The 19502-nt window shown below is 36.9% G+C and overlaps 1 protein-coding gene across 6 annotated transcripts in view; it reads right to left on the reverse strand.

Moving 5' to 3' along the window:
- Window positions 1-19502, reverse strand: part of NCOA2 (nuclear receptor coactivator 2) — a 189729-nt gene that overhangs the window by 145004 nt on the left and 25223 nt on the right. The window contains exon 1 of one of the 6 annotated variants that reach the window (XM_032127360.1): window positions 1601-1623. The exons of the other annotated variants lie outside the window; for them this stretch is intronic. The gene's annotated coding sequence lies outside the window, so the exon portion shown is untranslated. Of the gene's footprint in view, window positions 1-1600; window positions 1624-19502 lie in introns of those variants that run through there. 6 annotated transcript variants of the gene reach the window in all.

A 19502-nucleotide genomic window follows, 5' to 3' on the forward strand; every position in this document is an offset into this window, starting at 1 on the left:
TCCCTCTGCAGATAATGTAACAGGGAGAACTATAAAACCTAGGGGTTTTTTCATCATTCTGCAGAATTGGGGCAGGGGGTGCGGAAGGCAGGGAGTATGGGCAATACTAAAGAAATTCCAGATCTTTTTCATATTAAAAGTTTATTTGAAAAGTCATTTTAGAACCACTGTGTAATTCCTCAGACTTCACAGTTGCCTAGTAAACCTGCAGAAAACAAAGTTTTGGCACCTATCCCAAAAGTGGACAACAAAATACTCATTTCTGGTCTCTTCTCACTTCTTTGTAGGACAATTCCTTATCTCCATCCAGGAGAGCCAGAAAGAATAAGCACATTACAAAGGCATGTCACTGCTTAACTCCTTGGCACATTCTCTTTATATTTCAGTCTTCGAGGAAACTAAAATCACCATGCTTTCTCAATATGTTCAGCATGCTAAAACTAGATGACTTTCTTGTGAAGTAATGAGGAACACACAAGAGATGCACCACAGAACAGTCTGTACACACACCTTAATGACACCAATCTCTTCACAAAATCTTGAAGACCTATAGGGTTTGATCTTTCTATTTACATTTCTGCACCAAAGGACATGGCTAAGAACATTGAAGTGTATAACAATTACTTAAGAGTGAACATGGGGAGCCAGGAATTAAACTACAACATCTCTCATGCGAACAACTATCATGTTCTACACCAGATTAAACTTGTCTCCACAGAAATGAACTATACCCCTTATGATCATATTTGAGGAGCTGGTCCTTAATGTAGCTAGATATAACATGTCAGTACATAATAAAGATTTCAATGGTTGCAATACTTAGCAAAGAGACTAGGGGTTAGGAAGGAGACTAAATGATGCTCTCAACCCAAGCAGCAGCTTCAAGAGATACTAGAGGCTGTATTTCCACAGCAAATTTTTCCTTCAGACATGCAACGAGTAACCTTAGGACCTTTCACTAACATCCAGCATACTACAGATGTATTTGATTTAGGAAGTTGTGTCAACATGACTTCAGTAAAGTTACCTCGCTTTTCAATAAACACAAGTCAAAATGAAATTTCTCACAAGGGTTCTAATATTTCAGTTACATTAATTGCAAATTCATAAAATCTTTTTCAAGTCTCCAGTGCCAATTCTGCCCCACCCACACTCCATGGAGAACTTAGATAAACAAGCCAAACAGGCAAGAAAGTCTCACACATTTGAGCTTGGTGTACATTAAATGCACTTTATGCAAACATTCTATTACGTAAACATTTATGAATAATTTCTTTATATTTAAATTAAAAATTCAAATGGAAATACAGGGCTGCATGACACAAGGGTTGTTTTAATTAGTGCAAAGAAATTCATTTTTGTTAAATGTCAGCCCATTTAAACAACTAGACCCTATGTTTGGGTTTGGGGGAAAAAAAAAAGCAAGATGCCCATACCAACCACACTAAGAAATATGGAGATGTCTCACTGCAAAAAAACAGTTTTAGTTTTAGCATTATTTTGGCATGGGTGGAAGTGAATTAGCATTACAGCAAGCAAGTGAATTCATCTGAAAAGCAAAACCTACAGACACATAGTCTGTATTAGCAATGATACATACCAAGTTGTTCCAGCAAGACCTTGCCATTTAGAACAGAATATTTTCGTACTCCAGCCACACAGAACCCAGAGACTCAACCCACATTTCCTGACTTCTACAACAAAGAGTGTCACTAGCTACCAGCACCATCAGGAATGCAGTACTACAGTAACCACACTTAAAGAAACCTTTCATCTAGTTTGGGAAAAACAAAAGTATGGTGAGACTGGTATGGCAAGTTAATCAACTTTTAAGCTATTAACCTTAGCTTCAACAAGACAGCTGAACTAGTAAGCACACAGTCCTACACATACAGCACCTGTGCTCAACTCAACACAAGTATTAAATGTTCAGTTTAGTCTGCTTATTCCAATTCATGATTTCAGTTTAGTCTGCTTATTCTAATTCTCTACTTCCTTTTGTTTTGATTTGATTCATCTATCAAGTAATGCATAATTTCATAAGATTTAGCTGCTAAATAAAAGTCTCAAAGGAGGTTCTCTTTGCTACACAACTCCAGCAATGGATTCTTATTAAGAGCAGAGATTCAAGAGTTATTTTACTATCATGCTGCTGCTCAAAAAAATCTGTACTATTAGGTTGGAGTTATGACTTTTCTGGTTCTTATCTCTTTCAGCAAGTTGTGTTTAACTGTTGATTTTAATAAACCACTAAAATATTCTACTATACTCAGACACAGTTGAGTCTTATAATTCCTAGCAATCTTATGACTTTTAATTCCTTAAATTCTTGTATGTAATTTTGCTATGCCCCAGCTGCAATGGGAGCCAAGACCTCGCTATACTGACCCTGTGACTATGCCTCTTATTGTTACATCTTTTTCTATCTTAGTATGTTTTACTAAAACAATACTACTGCATATATTTTTACTTTAGCTTATCCCTATAATTGCTTTTTTCATAAAGTACATAATGAGAACAATATGCACAGATGAGGAACATATCAATACAAACAAAAAGAAGTCCCTTAGGCTTCTCATGTAAAACACAGAAAAACGACAGTATTTTTGAAAAAAACTGTGGAGGTTGGTGGAGCGGAGTGAGAACCCACACACAGCTGCTGAAGAACATCATTCCTGCTTCACCTGACCAGAGTACATAAGCTGGGGTATTCAAGAAATGTCTTCCAGCAACCCCACAAATCATCTTCCCTGGAACAAACCTCTGTTTCCAACTTCGTTCAGACAACTAACACCTCTCCTTATGTACCCAGGCTGGCTGTACCACTGCCATTGATTTCTTGACTACATGTGTGCACTGAGCTTCTAGAGTTCACAGGTTAAGTAGTAGAGATAATCTTGTTGCAGTTATCTGTAATTTGTTCACATAAATGTTGATTGTATTGGCCAGGCTGGTGGAATAAAACCACTTGCTGTTCTACAGCATGACTGGGGAGCCCTGTGTGCAGTTCAGCTAAAAAAGAGCAATGAAGGTGGTATTCCTGGCAAAGAACTCTATTTTCCTTTATCTGCAACTCCTTCCATATTTTGTGTACCAGTGGCATTACATGAACGATTGTATCAGTAAAATCTGCAACCTTCAGGTGCCTTTCGTTCTGAAAAGCTTCTTTTTTAGTTGCTGAGATAAATTACAATCATTTGTGTATCTGCTTATTTAACGTCAGAGAAATATAAAGGAAAAAAATATCTGAAGGACAACTGAAGTATAATTTTTGGAATCCTGATTAATTTTAAGTTTTTAATATATTTCTAAATGAAAACTATGGAGCTCCTCAGATTTCAGCAGCACTCATCTTCAGCTTGCTTTTCATTAACTGTTTGATTCTTAGATCTCTAAACAGCCACTCCAAAAGTCAAGCTACAATTAGTCTAAAGGGACTTGCTAGATGAGATTAAGAGAGTTCCAGTTGCATCCTGATTAAATCTACACGCACCAAACAAATTAACTTTGTAATGAAAGTTATCAAATATATTTGCCTTTTACAATTTGAATAAAACTTTCGATTTTCAGCATGCTAGGGAAGCAACACATTTCAAATTCCAACATGCCTGCCAGTTGCAGTTTTTGGACTGACGTGCCCATAAATATTGAAAAAGAGAGAGGAATATTCCAGATAGCTGTGAAGTTTAATGAAAATCAGGAGCAGGTAACTCAGACATTCTTAAACTCCCTCTTTTTCCTTTTTTAAGCGAGTTTTTTGGTCTTTCTTTAGGACCCTATTCAGAATTAAAGCCTCTGTCTTAAAAGGTTTACTAGAGAAGCTGATGACACTCTGCAAGCGTTTCCTATTATTCTCAAGACTGCTGTTTGCATGGTAGTGATTTCTGTAGATTTGGAAAAAACTATAATCTTCTAGTACAGATCATCATAATTCTTTGTCCAACAGTTAAGTACATAATACACACATACTAAAATGAAAACATCTAGCAACCAAAAAGTTTATCATGCCTAAAAGATTCAGAAACCATGATAGGCAAAAACTGTAATTTCAATATTTGCTTTTAAAAGAATGCAGTTTCTAGTTTAGGACATTTGTTTGTTGAAGTTGAATTTGGCCCAGTGTGAGCCAGGCCACTGAGATGAAAACGCCAGGCATACCCAAAAACATCAAATCACAGTGTCTTTTCAACACAGTCTCAATGTCAAACAGCAACAATGAATAAAAAGAAATAAAACAAAGACCTATTGAGGTCAATGGGACATTTCAAATAACACTGCTATGTACTTTCTAATGAGACTTGTTAGCAACCCTTACAGTTCAACTGCCTAACTACTTTCATCATAAAGGATCTTGAAAGCTTTTCAAGCAGAAGTGCCTACACCTCAGTGGTTTACAGTATACCTTTGATATTCAGTAGAGGAAATCCCCATGGGCTACATAACTGTTTTCATTTTGTCCCATGAAATTCTGTTCACTTTTGGATGATGTATATGCTGTTAAAGTCCAAATTTTTCTCCTCTCTTGCATTCCTGCAAATTTTTGGCAGCATACTATAGTCATAACCAGCTGTTATAAAGCTGGGCTCATTTCACCACCAAAGCAGCAATGGAAATGTCAGAATAATTTTAAATGGTCAGCAGAAAACTCTTTCCTCCTGCATCGTCTCAATTCACCCTCCAAAAGACACCATGCAGGTCAGAAGATCCCTTACCTCCAACCATGACAGAGTGGTTCTAAAAAAGCCAGAATTAGTACACAGCTATAGCAGCTGATACTCTACAAGGTGGTAACAAAGAGAGCAATTTTCCTAAGTCTTGGATGAGGGAAAATACAGCATGATCAGTCATGACCAGGATTTTTCTTGCCCATCCAAACACTTAAAACCCGAAGTGAACCATCCAGCATACCAAAGACTGACGGCAGACAATTTTGTAGATCAGCTGAAGACAATTTTGTAGTTCAGTTGAAAACTTTAAGACATCAGTGCTACAACTGAAACTTAAAACCTTATTCCTTCCTACTTATTAAACTCCAGAACGCTCCTGCACATATTATTGAGAATGTAAATTAGGTTACACACTCAAGACTTTAAAAGATGGGAAATGGTAGCTTGACCGTCATCAGTCATCTGCTTTGGATATTCTACTATGTCATGCAAATGCATCATGATTAAGTTTTTTACCTATGTAATATCATTCCTTCATTAACTTTATCTTCTTTACTGTTAAGAAAAACAACATGCTGAGAAAGGCAAATGAGTACAGCAACCAAATATAAGTAGAGCAGGACCCTCCCTCCCACTGAATACCAACTTCCAGATGACTAAGTTACGCTCATTCACATATTCTAAATTCATTGCCATAGGAAAATTTCTTCTGGCAAAATGTTTTTCTTCCTCAAGATGCCAAGTACTTTTTTTCAGTATGAAAGCTTTGGTCTAGGGAACCTTGAACTCTGAATCCCTTTTTTTTCTCCCCCTCCCTTCCTGCTTCAGAACAGAGAAGAAGCCCAGAACAAAGGTTTATGCTGCAAGAGAGTTCACAAATGAGGGTACCACCAGAGCAGGATGCACACTACATGCCTCTGCCTCAAATGGAAGCACATACATAGCTTCACCACATTTTAAGGACCATTGCAAATTTTATTTAATGCCCCCAGTTCTGGGACTGGGGGGATAAAAAACAAATCAGTTGACAATTGTCGTGCTTTTAATTTCCCCATGTCTATCAACTTCTGTCCTATCTTTTCTGTTCATAGGACAGACACAGAGCTGTTCACACTGAATGAAGTAAGAGAGGTATACTGTGGGAATCGGACGCAGCCCTCATCCACAGCTGCAGGTTTCAACTGATCCTATTTCAGGAAGGTTCAGGGCTGCAGGTGTTACACAATCAGAGAGATAATCTCAAAGAGAGGCCAGTACTGTCTGAAATGTTCTTCTCGTTGCTTCAACTTGCACAGAGTTGCAGTTCTCCCTGCCATCCCACCCCCCTCCCCAAATTGGAGAAATTACACCAGAGACACAGTGACACTGAAACACAGAATGGCTGAGTTTAGAAGGGACCTCTGGAGATCATCTAGTCCAACCCAGTGCTCAGAGCAGGGTCAGCTACAGCAAGCTGCACAGGACATGGTCCAAATGGGCCTTGAGTATCTCCAAGCATGAAGACTCCACAATGCAACAACCAAAGTCTAAGTAAGTTTTTCATTTATGATGAGCCCATCAAACACTATTTGGCCATTCATGCCCTGCTACAGTTTGAACTATGAAAGATTCATCCAACTTTGGGATTGTATGTGCCTCAAAGACACCTGAAAAGAAACATGCTTTGCTGAACACAGTCACCAGAGTCTCCAAGAGAAACTTCCCAACTCTATATTCACATGATCTACAGGCTAGAGCTCAGTGGTTCTGTGTGGTGTGATTAAAGTGTTCAAAGAAATGTTTACAGTTTTTAAAGAAAGACTTCCCAGAGTAAATAATCTTTAACAAGGAAATTTCTTGAAGAGATATCAAAGTAAAGGAGAAATCCACTAAGGGGGGAAAAGTAGCACTTTTTTAATACTACAGACTACACAGACATGGAGGGTAAACTACACTGGTGGAAGATTTCAGACCTGTATCAGACACCAAGCATTCTTAGAAGAAGAAAACATCTTTACCAAGAAGTACCAGCATATCAACATTAACATCACAGAAACAGTCATACTTTGACTCACTCAAAGATGAAAGATGAAGACCTGACTCCAAGGTATGTAATCCTCCAGGTATGTAATCTTTAACAACCTCACAGAACTGATGTAATTTTGACATAGGAGGTGTGCCTGCTTAGAGAAACCCTCATGAATTCTCTTATCCCCTTGTCTAGCCAGTTCTGTGACAGCAAATAATGCCGGGCCACACCTGGGCCTCTTCAGCCTTTCTTGCTTCAGAGAGAAGAATAACCACTAGCCCAGACAGATGGATGAAGTGGGTCAGAGTAGTTCTTCATGGCATGAACTTTCTTTTAGTCAACAGGTCACCTGTCTCCTGGAGCTGGCTCTGGCAGCCGCAACATGTGACAGAAGCAAATTTAAAGCAGGACTCTGGTACTGAGACAGCACCTCAGAGTCACACCAGCATTTCATGAACTTTTCCACTAAGAATCCATTTAGAGAGGTATTTCAGACTTCTCAGAAAGCCTCACAGACTTCCCACAAAGTCTCCATTGAGAGTTTAGAAATGAGGAGGGGTGGAATGCTAGAAAACAGGCCCTCTGAATAACTGTGATATAAGAGGCATTTCGAAGACCAAATACTTTGGTTTTAACTACCCTGCTTCTTTAGGGCTGCCCCTAGGCCACCAACAAGACAGGACCTGCCTGCTTTGCTGATAATGAAATAAAAAACTCAGGTGCAGTCACAGATAGGACCCTCCAGCACACACTCAACCTCAAGCACTTCAGCTGCCTAGCACTTGCTTGGCACAGGAAAGACATAGAGCCGAGGCAGATCACAAGATGGGTGCCTAGAAAAGGGGAGTCTGTAGGGCAAAATTTACATATGGACATTCTCATGCTAAGCACCTACTAATGGCTATCTTACACAGACCTTGTTATCAAGAAACAAAAATCAAAGCAAACCATTAATGACTTACATCATGGTAAAATACAAAGAGCTTAACTAGAACTTCCCATTAAAAGCTTCAGGTAAAGAGGAGAGTACAGTTATATGTGACAAGGGCACAGCTGATGCTGCTGTACCTTTGTTGGAGGGCAAAGCACATGCACCAGCCCTGGGCAGCTGTGCACATCTGGTATCCTGCATGAACAGCTACCATGGGCAATCTGGGCACATACCCAGCATACCAGGTTTTAACTCAAACATGAACACAATGAAATAATTACATAACAAGACATTGCCTTTAAAAATCAAAGCCAAAAGCCACTAGATTCGAGAAGTTTGCTAATGTCACAGAAATAGCACTACAGTTTGACTGAAAAAATGCTGCTATTTTCAAGTATTTCTAATCTTCTCAGTGAATCACATGTAAGAAACTATGAACCAAAACCTGAAAGCTTTCAGTACATAAGCAACGCAGACTTCATTCTACACCTTTTCAGCCTGAACCCAAGAATAAATTTAACCATATTAACCTTTTCAAGTTAGTGTCTGCAGTTCTGCAATTGTACTTTGATAATCTTCAAGTTGATACATCCATAGTAATCAGTTACAAAAGCTGGGCTGGCTCACATGTCATAAGCGCTGAATCGAGGAAAAAAAAATTAGCACACCTAATTTCCAGCTCAGGAGATAACCCTATTTAATAAGGTACATGTTACTCTCTTGTATGTTAGGTAAATGTTTTCTTTAAAAAAAAAAAAAAAAAAAAGGTATTTAATTGCTGCTTTGAAAATCAGGGCTCATGAAAAGTCCATATGTGGAAATGTATTTATTCTCATTTTTAAGTGATTCCACATGTACAGTTACTCAAGTGTAAAAACTTACACATCTTCCAGTACAGCAGACCAAACACTAAAAAGCTGGAAAAATGTTATAATAGTAGTAGATTTATCTAAGAAGAAAATAATGAGAGTCAATGTTAAAATTTTTACAGTACTAACACTACTAAAATGCATGTTCATGCAGTGGCCAAAAGAATTATACTATAGGCTTAGAAATAAATATTCAAAAGCAGCAGTTTCTAAACAGTGGTCCAAAAGGCCATGGTTGGCACATGGTTCTATTTAGGGCATTTTCCCTGTAAGTCTTCATTAGAAATGCATGGTGGTCTTGAATATATTGAAGGAGGAGAGCTGTTCCATTGCTACAAAATTCTGGAATATCCTGGCTCTGTTTGAGTTAAAAAAAAAAGAAAAAAATTATGTTTAAGAAGTCAAATAGTTAACCTTTTCTTTCATACATATTCAGTAACTATTAGAGGTTCTATAGAAACAGTACCTAAGTAAAAACTAGTTATTATTTAATAATGTTTTTAAATATATCCAAGCTATTTTGGCAAATTGGTGTCTTTGGAACTGTGTTCCTTATTTATAGTCTGAAAGGCATAGGCTGCTCATACTAATCAATTATATAACCCCTTTTAAATCTGAAAAGCAAATATAAGCTCTCGCGAGTTTTTCAAGACCTGAAGGCCCTCTCATTAGTTAGCTTTCTAAGCCAATTAAAAGAGGTTTTTTGAACATCACTCAGACAACGTTTTGTTTAACTAGCAGCTTAGGAAACACCATTCTATTCAGTATTTAAATTCATAGTTTAAACAACTCACTGAAATTCTACAGCAGAATTTACTATCCTTGGCAAACAAATCAGAAACATTACTTTATTCCTTAAATAGCCCTAAAACTCCACACCAACGAGTTAGAGATTTGTCAGAACTGGACTATCTTTCACTTACCTTCACATGACACACAAGCACAGGAAGCAAGCAGGAAGTTATTCCTTAGCTTGAGCCAGCCCTTAGCTTGAGCCTGAGCACAGGAGCAATTTCTGCCCACCTAAATAGGTATGATAACACATATCTTTGTGCTAAGCTGGCCCACCAGCCTTTCAGGTAGACACAATGCTCATTTCAATGTGCATGGCTCTGTTCTGGAGCATGTAGTGGACCATAATTTTATGCATGGCTGACAAATAAACCCATGTTAAAGGGTCTGTTCATCTTCAGAAACAGTGCAACAAAAATACCCAAAATACAACACGTTCCACTAGTGTTCAACATTCAAAACCTACCAGTGGTTAAAGACAACCTGATTGCAAAGATACTCACAGAGCCATCAGGGGAGAAAAGGAAGGTGCTCCAACAGTCTCGCCCACCTCCAGATGGACGTAAGGCATTTCAAATTGCTAACAATTTCACTATCATTATTGCCATTAAAGTTCCTATGGCCTCATAACTACTACATCCTGGCAATAATATATTGCTCCAGAACAGAGCTTTTAGTCTTCCTGATACCTGCTGTGTTTACATTTTAGTTTGTCCACATGATAAAAAGCCAATGCACTTTGCCAAGACACACACCTTAGACATGCAGTAAATATGTATGTGCTTCAGACTGTATTTTTTACTGATTAGTCAGATTTATATTGTGCTGTCAAAATCTGATTTTTCTTCCTAACTCAGCTACATATTAAGCTAACTTTTTTTGCTGTTTATAATGTATAAAATCATCCTACCAATCATCCATTATGATGAACTCACACTAAAGAAGAGGCAAAACCTTTGCACGTGTTCACGGTCCACCCAGAAACAAAACCACAAAGAATAAAACTTTTTTTCCCCTTAAGTTTCAGAAAGTGTTTATTTAAGGTTAAATTATTATTTTCTTCCTGTAATAGCAACTTTTTCAAAGTTAGTTAAAATGTTTGCTGTTACAACCTCTACAGGTTGCTAAACACTTTCTGGGTACAAAGTCACAAGTTCTGTGGAATGCTGCTCTGTGTACTCTGCCTCTGCCAGCTCAACTTCCCTAGGTAACACACGCACCATACAAACACCAGATATAAGTGGGGAGTTAAAGGTCTGTGCTTTCAAATTTTGTTATCTACAGAACACACAGCAGGTTCCACTTGACCACTCCAAAGCATCATCTTCTGGGTTTCCTACAATCACAGCAAGTGCCACATCAGTGCCTCTCTTCCATGCAGCCAAAAAGGTTTAAAAGATAATCCAGTAAGTCAAGTAATCACAGGATTTGTACAGAATTCAATAAAAAAACAGAACAAGGTTTCCCTACTCTATGATACAGTGAAAAGGCATGTCAGCACTCCCTCAGTTTTAGAATTCATAACTTTTTGTAAAAAAAGATACAGATTTTCTTTTTCCCCTAGGTGTTATTCCAAGTAGTATTATTCTAAATATACACTGTGCTTCCATTAATTTATGGTATTAGTAAACAAGTATTTATGGTAGCATGTTAATTTTTATTGCTTGTCACACAAATGAAACAAATTTCAGTTCTTGAAACAAATGTCCTTGTGAACTAGGATTTCAAATAAACAGCTTGAAACATTCAGGTTCCTCTTACATGTTAAACAACTAATACAACAGATGTTAAAACTTAAGACTGAGATTACTGCCTGAACATTCCTGCAAAACTTAAATTGTCCTTCATAATATTTGGAAAAGCCCCAAATGGGAGAACATGAAACCTCCTGTCAAATGAGCCCTCTTCCAGGGCAACATATCCCATGTCTGACAAATCCTGACATGTACAAAGGGGCAACCAGCAAAGATTGCTAAACACACTAAAGATCAATACCTTTGCACAAGCAGCACAACCTGGAGCACTAAGCATGGGACTGGCTGCTGCAACCCTTCAGTTTATGCTGCTGCAGAAACAAACATGTATCTTCCTGGTTTCTTAAATGAACAAATTGATGCACAATTACAATTACAGATGTTTTGTAAAATTCCCTGAGGAGTTCTCTATGTCCCAGTAAAGCACAAAAGTGTACCAAGGAACAAACTATTACTGCCTCAATTTTTAGGAACCTTGGCAGTAAAAAAAATAAAAATACATAAAAGACTAAGCCAAAATAACTAAATGGTCACATAAAGCCAGATAGCATGATAGAGGTATTAGAAACCTCAACAACCTCAGCAACTGCTCCAACTGTCAAAATTAGGAGTCTTATTAAAAAGATGGCATGATTTTGGTTTGCTTCTGTAAAACAACAATATAATATAAGAGTACTCCAAACAACTAACTCCACAAAGCAAACTTTAAATACAGACTACTATCAGATTTTTTTTCTTCTGGCTTATCTTAAAATAGCTAATGAGAAATTTTATGAAATACCATGTACAAATATCATGAGAGAATAGCTATACAAAGAAATTTTAAGAACATTTCTCCTTGCAGTCCCTCAGAACGCAAAAATCACAAATTACTATAACTGGGCCTAGAAAGACCTTGCATGTATATCAGAGGTGCCATCACAATTCATTCTTTCAACTATGCTTCAAAAAAAGCTCAAGCATATCCTCATGATAGCAGATGTGCTCAAAATGCCATCAGAAACAAACACTATCATATCAAGAATTTATATTTAATGAAAACTCTTATTATCACATAAAACTTAAAATCCACAGTTCTACAGCCAAGTTGAATAGTACCCTGGGCTCTCAAATCTAGAAGTCTCATTAAGGTTTTCTACAAGCACATACAAAAATAATAGTAATTTAAAGAAAAAAAAGGGGGGGGAGGAGGGAGAAAAGGAATTTTAAGCAAGAGCAAGACATGAATCCAGTTTTTATGTGAAAACAAATAATATAGTTCTGAAGTGCTTCTGACAGTAAGCAGAAAATGTTAGCCACTCCAACAGCTGGAATATATACCTGTTTTGACTGAGGTCTTTCCCTCTCAATATTGTTGATTTTTGACCAACAGGTTATTTAAAATAAGCTGGTCATATCTACCAAAAGTACAAAAACATGTAACAACTACAAGTTAAGCTCAAAACAGGTAAATTTGTATTGATCTACAGAAGTAAATCTTCTTTTCAACCCTGCAAAGAACTTAAATGTTCTAATGAGCAAGCAAAGGTAGACAATTCTCAAACCTGTGTGTACCCAAACACACAAATGGAAAGAACAGAGATGCAGTAAAACCTGTTCCAACATGCTATACATTAGAAATCTGACTCTCATATTTCATAGGATCCAAAGTAAATGAAAGATGCAATGAAAAGCAAGCTAAGAACAAGGCAGAACAAAAAAGTACAAAGCTTCCACACATTACAGTGTTGATGAAACCCACTGAAACACATCTTTGTAGTTTTAAAAGGTCAAAGGAAAAAAAACCCAGATGATTTATTCTTAATGCTATATTTGAACACACACACACATACATGTCCTTCACAAGTACCCTTGGATCTTAAATTAAACATACTTTCCCCACAGATCATGAAATTGACCCTATCAGACAAAAAAGTTTGGCTAAAGATAGGTAACTAAACCAAGCACCCATAATTCAGCAGAAAACACGTTTAAAAATGGACTTAAGACTACTAGTAGTTTACCATGAGGATTTGAACTTTATGTATGGCAGTCTGCTGAAATTACAGAGCTGAAGAGTAACAGCTCGAAGAAAAAGCCCAGCAAAAAGTAATTTCAAATACAACTAAATGCACAGAAAGACTACTTGTCCTTTTGTGTATAGACCATTCAAAGATGGCTTTCCTATCACAACTCTGTTGGGCTTTTTGTGGGATGACAAGTAATTATTTACGCACTACTTTTCAGAGCAAAGATGGCCATAATGTGCAGTTAAGACAGGCAAATGAAAGGCAGCTGATGCCTGCACTCATACTCTTCAAAGCACTCCTGATGTGGAAGGCCTCCTTCACAAGAATTCCCACTAATTTACAACAGGAAAGGAATCATCCCTAAGCAGCTAGGCTGAGATTTTACTCTGCTATTGGTTATATTACATTCCTGGTGACAAAAGTTGTTGACATTAAGGTTGAACAGTCAAATTTGCGCTAGAAGAAAAACGGTCTCGCATATCGCTTTCAACTTTTTTTTCCACTACTGACAGCACTTGAATAGCCCAAGAATTTTGTTTAAAAGTGTAAGACTGATTTCATCAAGTGCAATTGAGGAAATAAGTCTTACACTCTTTCTTACAAAGGCCGTTTTATTTGCTTTTCAGTGACATAGGCCAGTGGTACTTTGTCACGGCCTTTGAAATTGTCCGCCATTTCTTCTTCAACTTTACAGTTCCTAGGAAATGCATAAACTCCATGCCCAAATGTTTCAGGACTCATTTTCCCCAAAGGCCATTCCTTAACAGGACGAGCTCGCACATGTGGCCAACTGCTATATTAAGGAACAGGATTAGTATCTGAAAACCGATCAACATCTACATCACCGCTGGATAGAATAATTGAAATTACTGCACCATCATTCATCGATAGGCCCGCAATCAGCTCTGAGCATCGCTAGCATGGTGCATGAGAACAAGAACGGGGCTTTAAAAACTCAGTTGTTTTCCTAACAGGGTTGTCACTGTTGTAAGACGTGACTTGGAAAGCTTATGAGGTGCAACTGAGTACTTACTCAGCTGGAAGTAATAGAGTGATACTTTCACAAGAGCCTTTAAAAACCAAGTGTGCAAGTGATGTAACACCAGTAGATAGAAAAAGGACAGGAAAACAGCATGTAGAGGAGAGAAATAAAAGGCATTTATGTGAAAAGTAGAATTGTTACTCTAAGGGTTTTTTCTCTTAAATCTCTGGTCTGATAATAACAGTGCATATTTCAGTAACATCCATTTGTGTATTACACTTGGGAGACCACTAAACACTCATTTAATTTGTAGAACAGCACTAGATGCAATAGCCCAATCTCTCCACTTCTGCCAGAGTTTATGACAATTTATTTATTTACTTGATTATTGGAATCACAAGAGGCTGGACTTTTAACTTCTTCTATTGACTAAATCCTGAGATATACGGAGAGGATATAAACACTTAATTCACATAATTATGTTGAAACAATGCCATACTAAAACAAACACAGAAATTCATGAGTATTGAAATCACAGCTTCAGCTCTCTGTTTAGGAGATTCAGAAACAGAAACCTTAGAATACACTTGCACATGAAAAATAAGTGTCAGTCTTAATTTAGAATTTCCTTGTTATTACTGATATAAACAGTGCACTAGAAATTTATGTACTTTGAGATTGTAATATCTTCGAATAATACATGTCCTTAAAGTATGGTTATAAAAATATCCATCATAGTATCTGTAGTCAAATATACAAATTAATATATTTACAATGGAACTAACACGCCATAACAGTCTCTTTGCCAAAAACATTTGTCACTTGGGTAGAATAAACAAGTATCTTAAGTTTTTAAAGCCTTTCTGCAGTTCAAAATTCTCATTTATCTCCATGACTGTGTTAGATTAAAATGCACAAAAATTCTGCATTTAGGAAAGGGAGATGAGAGGAGATTTTTATAAAACCAGAACTCTGAATGGTGTTCAAATGTATGCAGATAACATCACCAGTTTTGCTGGCACAAATTAGGTCCTATTCATTTTTACAGTTTCTGTTACCAAAGGGAAACAAAGATGACAGCACTCCATTTTGGTTTCTTAAATGCAGAAAAATGAAAAGTATCATAAGTACAATTCAAAGCAGTGCTCATTTGGAAAGCTGAGGAAAAATATTTTTCAAAAAGAGAAGTGTTAACATTTCAAGCCATTATTTGAAAGCTCTTAAGGGCGAAGTTGAGAGAAGCAAGGACAGGATTACAGCAACATTAGATGCAACCACAGTCTTGTAAAGTACAGTGGAGTAAAACAAGTGTGGGTGGGACATTATGTAAAAGGAAATAAATAAATCAGTCAACAATTACATGTATTGTTTTAAAAATACCCATGAAATTTTGTTCCATCATCTTCAGCCGACTTTAGTAGATAACCTCACCATCTTATTGCTGTAACCATGTCTCTTTCCCACCATGTTGTTATCTCCAGAATCAAATCTCATTTGGAAGAGGATCATAAATGCATTAGGGCAAAAGCAATGGCATCCATTTTCTGTTCCCTTCCACTTATCTTGCCACCACAAGGTAGTGAGAAAAAGGGGTCACTACTGCAACTACAGACGGCTCAACTTCAGGTTAGCAGCATTCATTTTCTAACAGGCAGAGGTCATCAAAGAACTAACTTACCAAAACCATTTCCTTTGCAAGAACATTCTCAAGAGAGTCCTGTTAGAATGAGATTCAGGATGAACCTTTGAGTGAGACTGAGGATCACCTTGAGACAACCCACTGAACAGCCCTGGTGCTTACTACAGGTATTTAAAACTCTAATCTGGTTTGGGCAAGTTGGCAATTTTACAACTTGAGTTCCTGTCACCACAGGAAAATGCCACAGTAGGGACTATTCTTTATTTCAGAATCTCCCTTTCATCAACATAGTCTGTGAAAATATTCCCAACACCATAATCTTATCCTCATACGTAACAAGCATTTATCAGATGTCTTGCCATTTTTGAGAAAAGGAAAATAAAAATCAGACTTAACTCTACCCTACTTAACTTCTAACACTTGTTAAAGCATTAAATCATGTTTCTTACCCTCCACTGCCATTTCCTAAGATATTCTTGTGAAAAGGGGCTGAGAGCTGCTGTGAGTGTATAGCATGAGCTATGGGACCATCAAAGGACTCCATTCCATTTAGTTCCTTCTAAGGACAGATTAGGAAATGAGGTGTCAGAAGGTACTTTACCTGTTTGTCAAGGATTCATAAACTGCCATAAAATAACATATATTAACAGAATCTAGCTAAGTCACTGAAAAAATTTAAATTACACACTCAATTATGGATAACAGGACTCTGCTCCTTAAAGCAGTATCACATGAGTTTCTCAAGGGCCACTAAAAGGCGATAAAAAGAAAAATAGAGTGTTAAGCTCTTCAGGTGGTCAAAAGCTTCTCTACCAGACTAAGGTACTTTCTGTTCTTTTTTCTAAAGTCTAAAGAATGGTTGAACCTTTTTCGGTCATATTTTCAGTTAGCTTTTACTTTCTGCACAGCAATTTAAATTACAAGGACATTTTGTGGTAAAATTTTAATCTACTAAAATATAAATGTGCACAAAAGAAAAACAATTAAGCTTCATCTGCAAAATATATTGAAGTTGCCAATATAAAGTGCACACATGAAAAATTAAGCCTATAAAAATATATAATGAAAGACATCTGGCACAAATGTCAGCCTTCACATGCTTGTTTTGTCAGCTGTCAAATCACAGTAATATACGATGGTAAAAAGCACACTGACAGCAGCATTCCCAGTATTTTAAGGAACAATCATAAAATACTTGCATCTGCATTGCTACCAAAGTAATTGAACAGGGCTGGTGGTCCACAGAAAAATATTCATGCTTAATGCTTGTGAATCTCAAATGAAACTCTTCTCAAATTATTTCTTTTCCACACACGGCTTTTTGAAAGAGTTATCTGGAGTTCTGAATTATTGCATGAGTTATTACTCATGCAAGCCTTTATAGTTATTGTAGGTAAATACTGTTCCTTAGCAGCAAATGACATGGGGTCAAGGAATGCTTGCTATTCAATATATACTTACCTTTGTCAATAAGAAAAGTATTTTAAAAACATATGCAAGAGGGAAAAAAAATTCCTCCCACTAATTCCCTGCTTGATTTCATCCCAAAGAGTTAATTATTTTGGTATATCTTGCTGATTCAAAAAGCCAATGCTTTTCCTCTACATCAAACACAAGTTCCAGTTACACTTTGTACTTGAGCACATGAAGCACTAAAACCTCAGGATGTGGTCCTATTACCATCTTCTTGTAGTCCATACTGACTAACAAGAAGTTGGAAGGAAAATGAAAATATTATATTGATATAGGTTTTGATCTCAATTTGTTTCTTTATAAAATAATGATTGAGAGTAATACCACGGGACAAAAAAGAAAGTTGTCCAAGATGATGCTGCCTGTCTGAAGATTTTATATAGCATTATAGTCATCATCTCCTGGAAACCAAAGGGACAGTAGTAATAAGAGTTAGTCGCAAAGACTCCAACCTAGCTTCCTGTTAAATATATAATCATGTTGCAACAAAAACACGTTACTTTTAAATAACCATTCCTTCGAAAGTATGCCTGAATTTTTTTCTGCTGCAATCAGGAAGCTAAATCAGGTCTGCATTTATTAACATACCAGGCACATGGTGACATTTTACTTAAATGCTAAGGAAGGTGTATGAAGAAAGTTTTCACTAGAAACTAAGTTTATTTAGTTTAGTTGTTGGGATTTTTTTATTTTGTAAAGTTAATTTCTACCTTGATGTTATGAAGTAGAAAAGTTTTAGTCTTTCTGAAACTTACTTTCAAGTCAGAAAGGAAGACCGGTGAGACTTAAGGGATAAAACTACGACTCTTGGCTTTCAAAGACACTGCAGCAGGCATTGGACTTGGCTAGTCCCGGTGGAAGCTGCCAAGTGATGGGCTTTTCTAAGGAAAACGCCAGTAAGAAAATTTTATTAGGTGTCATTTTACAAGGTAAATTGAAGCAAAGTCTTCCAGCCACTGAAATTCAGAAATAATGATGCCTAGGCTAAAACTGGTCAAAATACAGATGGCCTCAACAGGGGTATCAGACCTGACCAAGGCCATCTTCTACCACACAGAAATCTGACTAACATAAAACTGGCCAGTAACAGCTTGAGTTTGTGACACTTGCCTATACAATGTTACCATTCAAATAACTTTTTTCTCTCAATCATTTTACTGAGTAACACCTAGTATAGACTAAGTGAATAAATCTCACTGCTTTCACTCCTCCAGATAGCAATTAAGCACGTAAGAAAAGTTCTCATAGTAGTCTAAGTCTACAATCACTTGTGCCAAAAGATATATACATACACCTAACTCTTTTCAGTAAGTTTTTTTATCACCAAGACTATGAAAATGAAGCTTTCCACACGAGCAGCAGCTCAGTGAAATATTACTGCCACTTCAAATGCTTTCTGTATAATATCAAATACCACCAAGATATTTAATCAGATTGATTATCTGAGGCTGAAACAAACAACTTGCAGCACTGACAGTCAAAATCATTATTTTAGATGTGAAAAAGGACAAATGAAGGCCTGTACTGATCCACTGCCAGAGAACACTGTACATTTTCTTTCTGCCTCTATCTTGAAAATCAAGAGACTTAAGAAGGAGAAAGAAAAAAAAAAAGTATGTTGAAACATGACATTATGGCTAATTCATAGATGAAAAATAAGACTACAACTATCAGTAGTAGCTTTAATTTTGTACAATGAAAGTATCTATAATTTGCATATTTTAACTGGATTTCTCAGTGTATGGAGTTTTTCACACTTTTCTAAAAAGAAAGAGAGTTGTAAATTTTAAATACCCATATACATTTCAGAAGACTATATTAATATTGCACATGTTTTTTCCAACAGATTTTGAAGCACATAAGACAGTGTCTTCATATAACTTATCTTCTAATTTTTAATATAAAAAGTCTTAAACCTCATAATCCCTCTGCTGCATGAAAAGGTGTTTCAATCCCCAGCTGACAAGCAGAGAGTAAGGAGCACGGAAATTCAGTTTGACAAACATGCACTTGACTGACTTTGTGGCCCTCAGCCATCCATAATTTTGCTCTCCCATAATGATTTTCTGATGCCACATGAGGGCTGTCAACAGGTAAGGTCCTTCTTTCACTAACAGGATGACAGTCATATACCCAATGACGTAATTTCTTATACTCTGTAGAAGTATATATACAGTATATACAGTTCCTTTGGGGCAGTGGAAGAAAAGGGCAAACACACACACACTATCCCACAAACACACATAAACATGTTTTATCTCAGTCATGATCACATGAGTTTCACTTCCTTCAGAAACCAGACTAAAAATGACAAATGTAGGGAAGATGCATAAACACACAACTATCGGATTCATTTATTCTCACACCTTTTTATCTCT

This window comes from Corvus moneduloides, chromosome 1, assembly GCF_009650955.1.
Source record: "Corvus moneduloides isolate bCorMon1 chromosome 1, bCorMon1.pri, whole genome shotgun sequence".
NCBI lineage: Eukaryota > Metazoa > Chordata > Aves > Passeriformes > Corvidae > Corvus > Corvus moneduloides.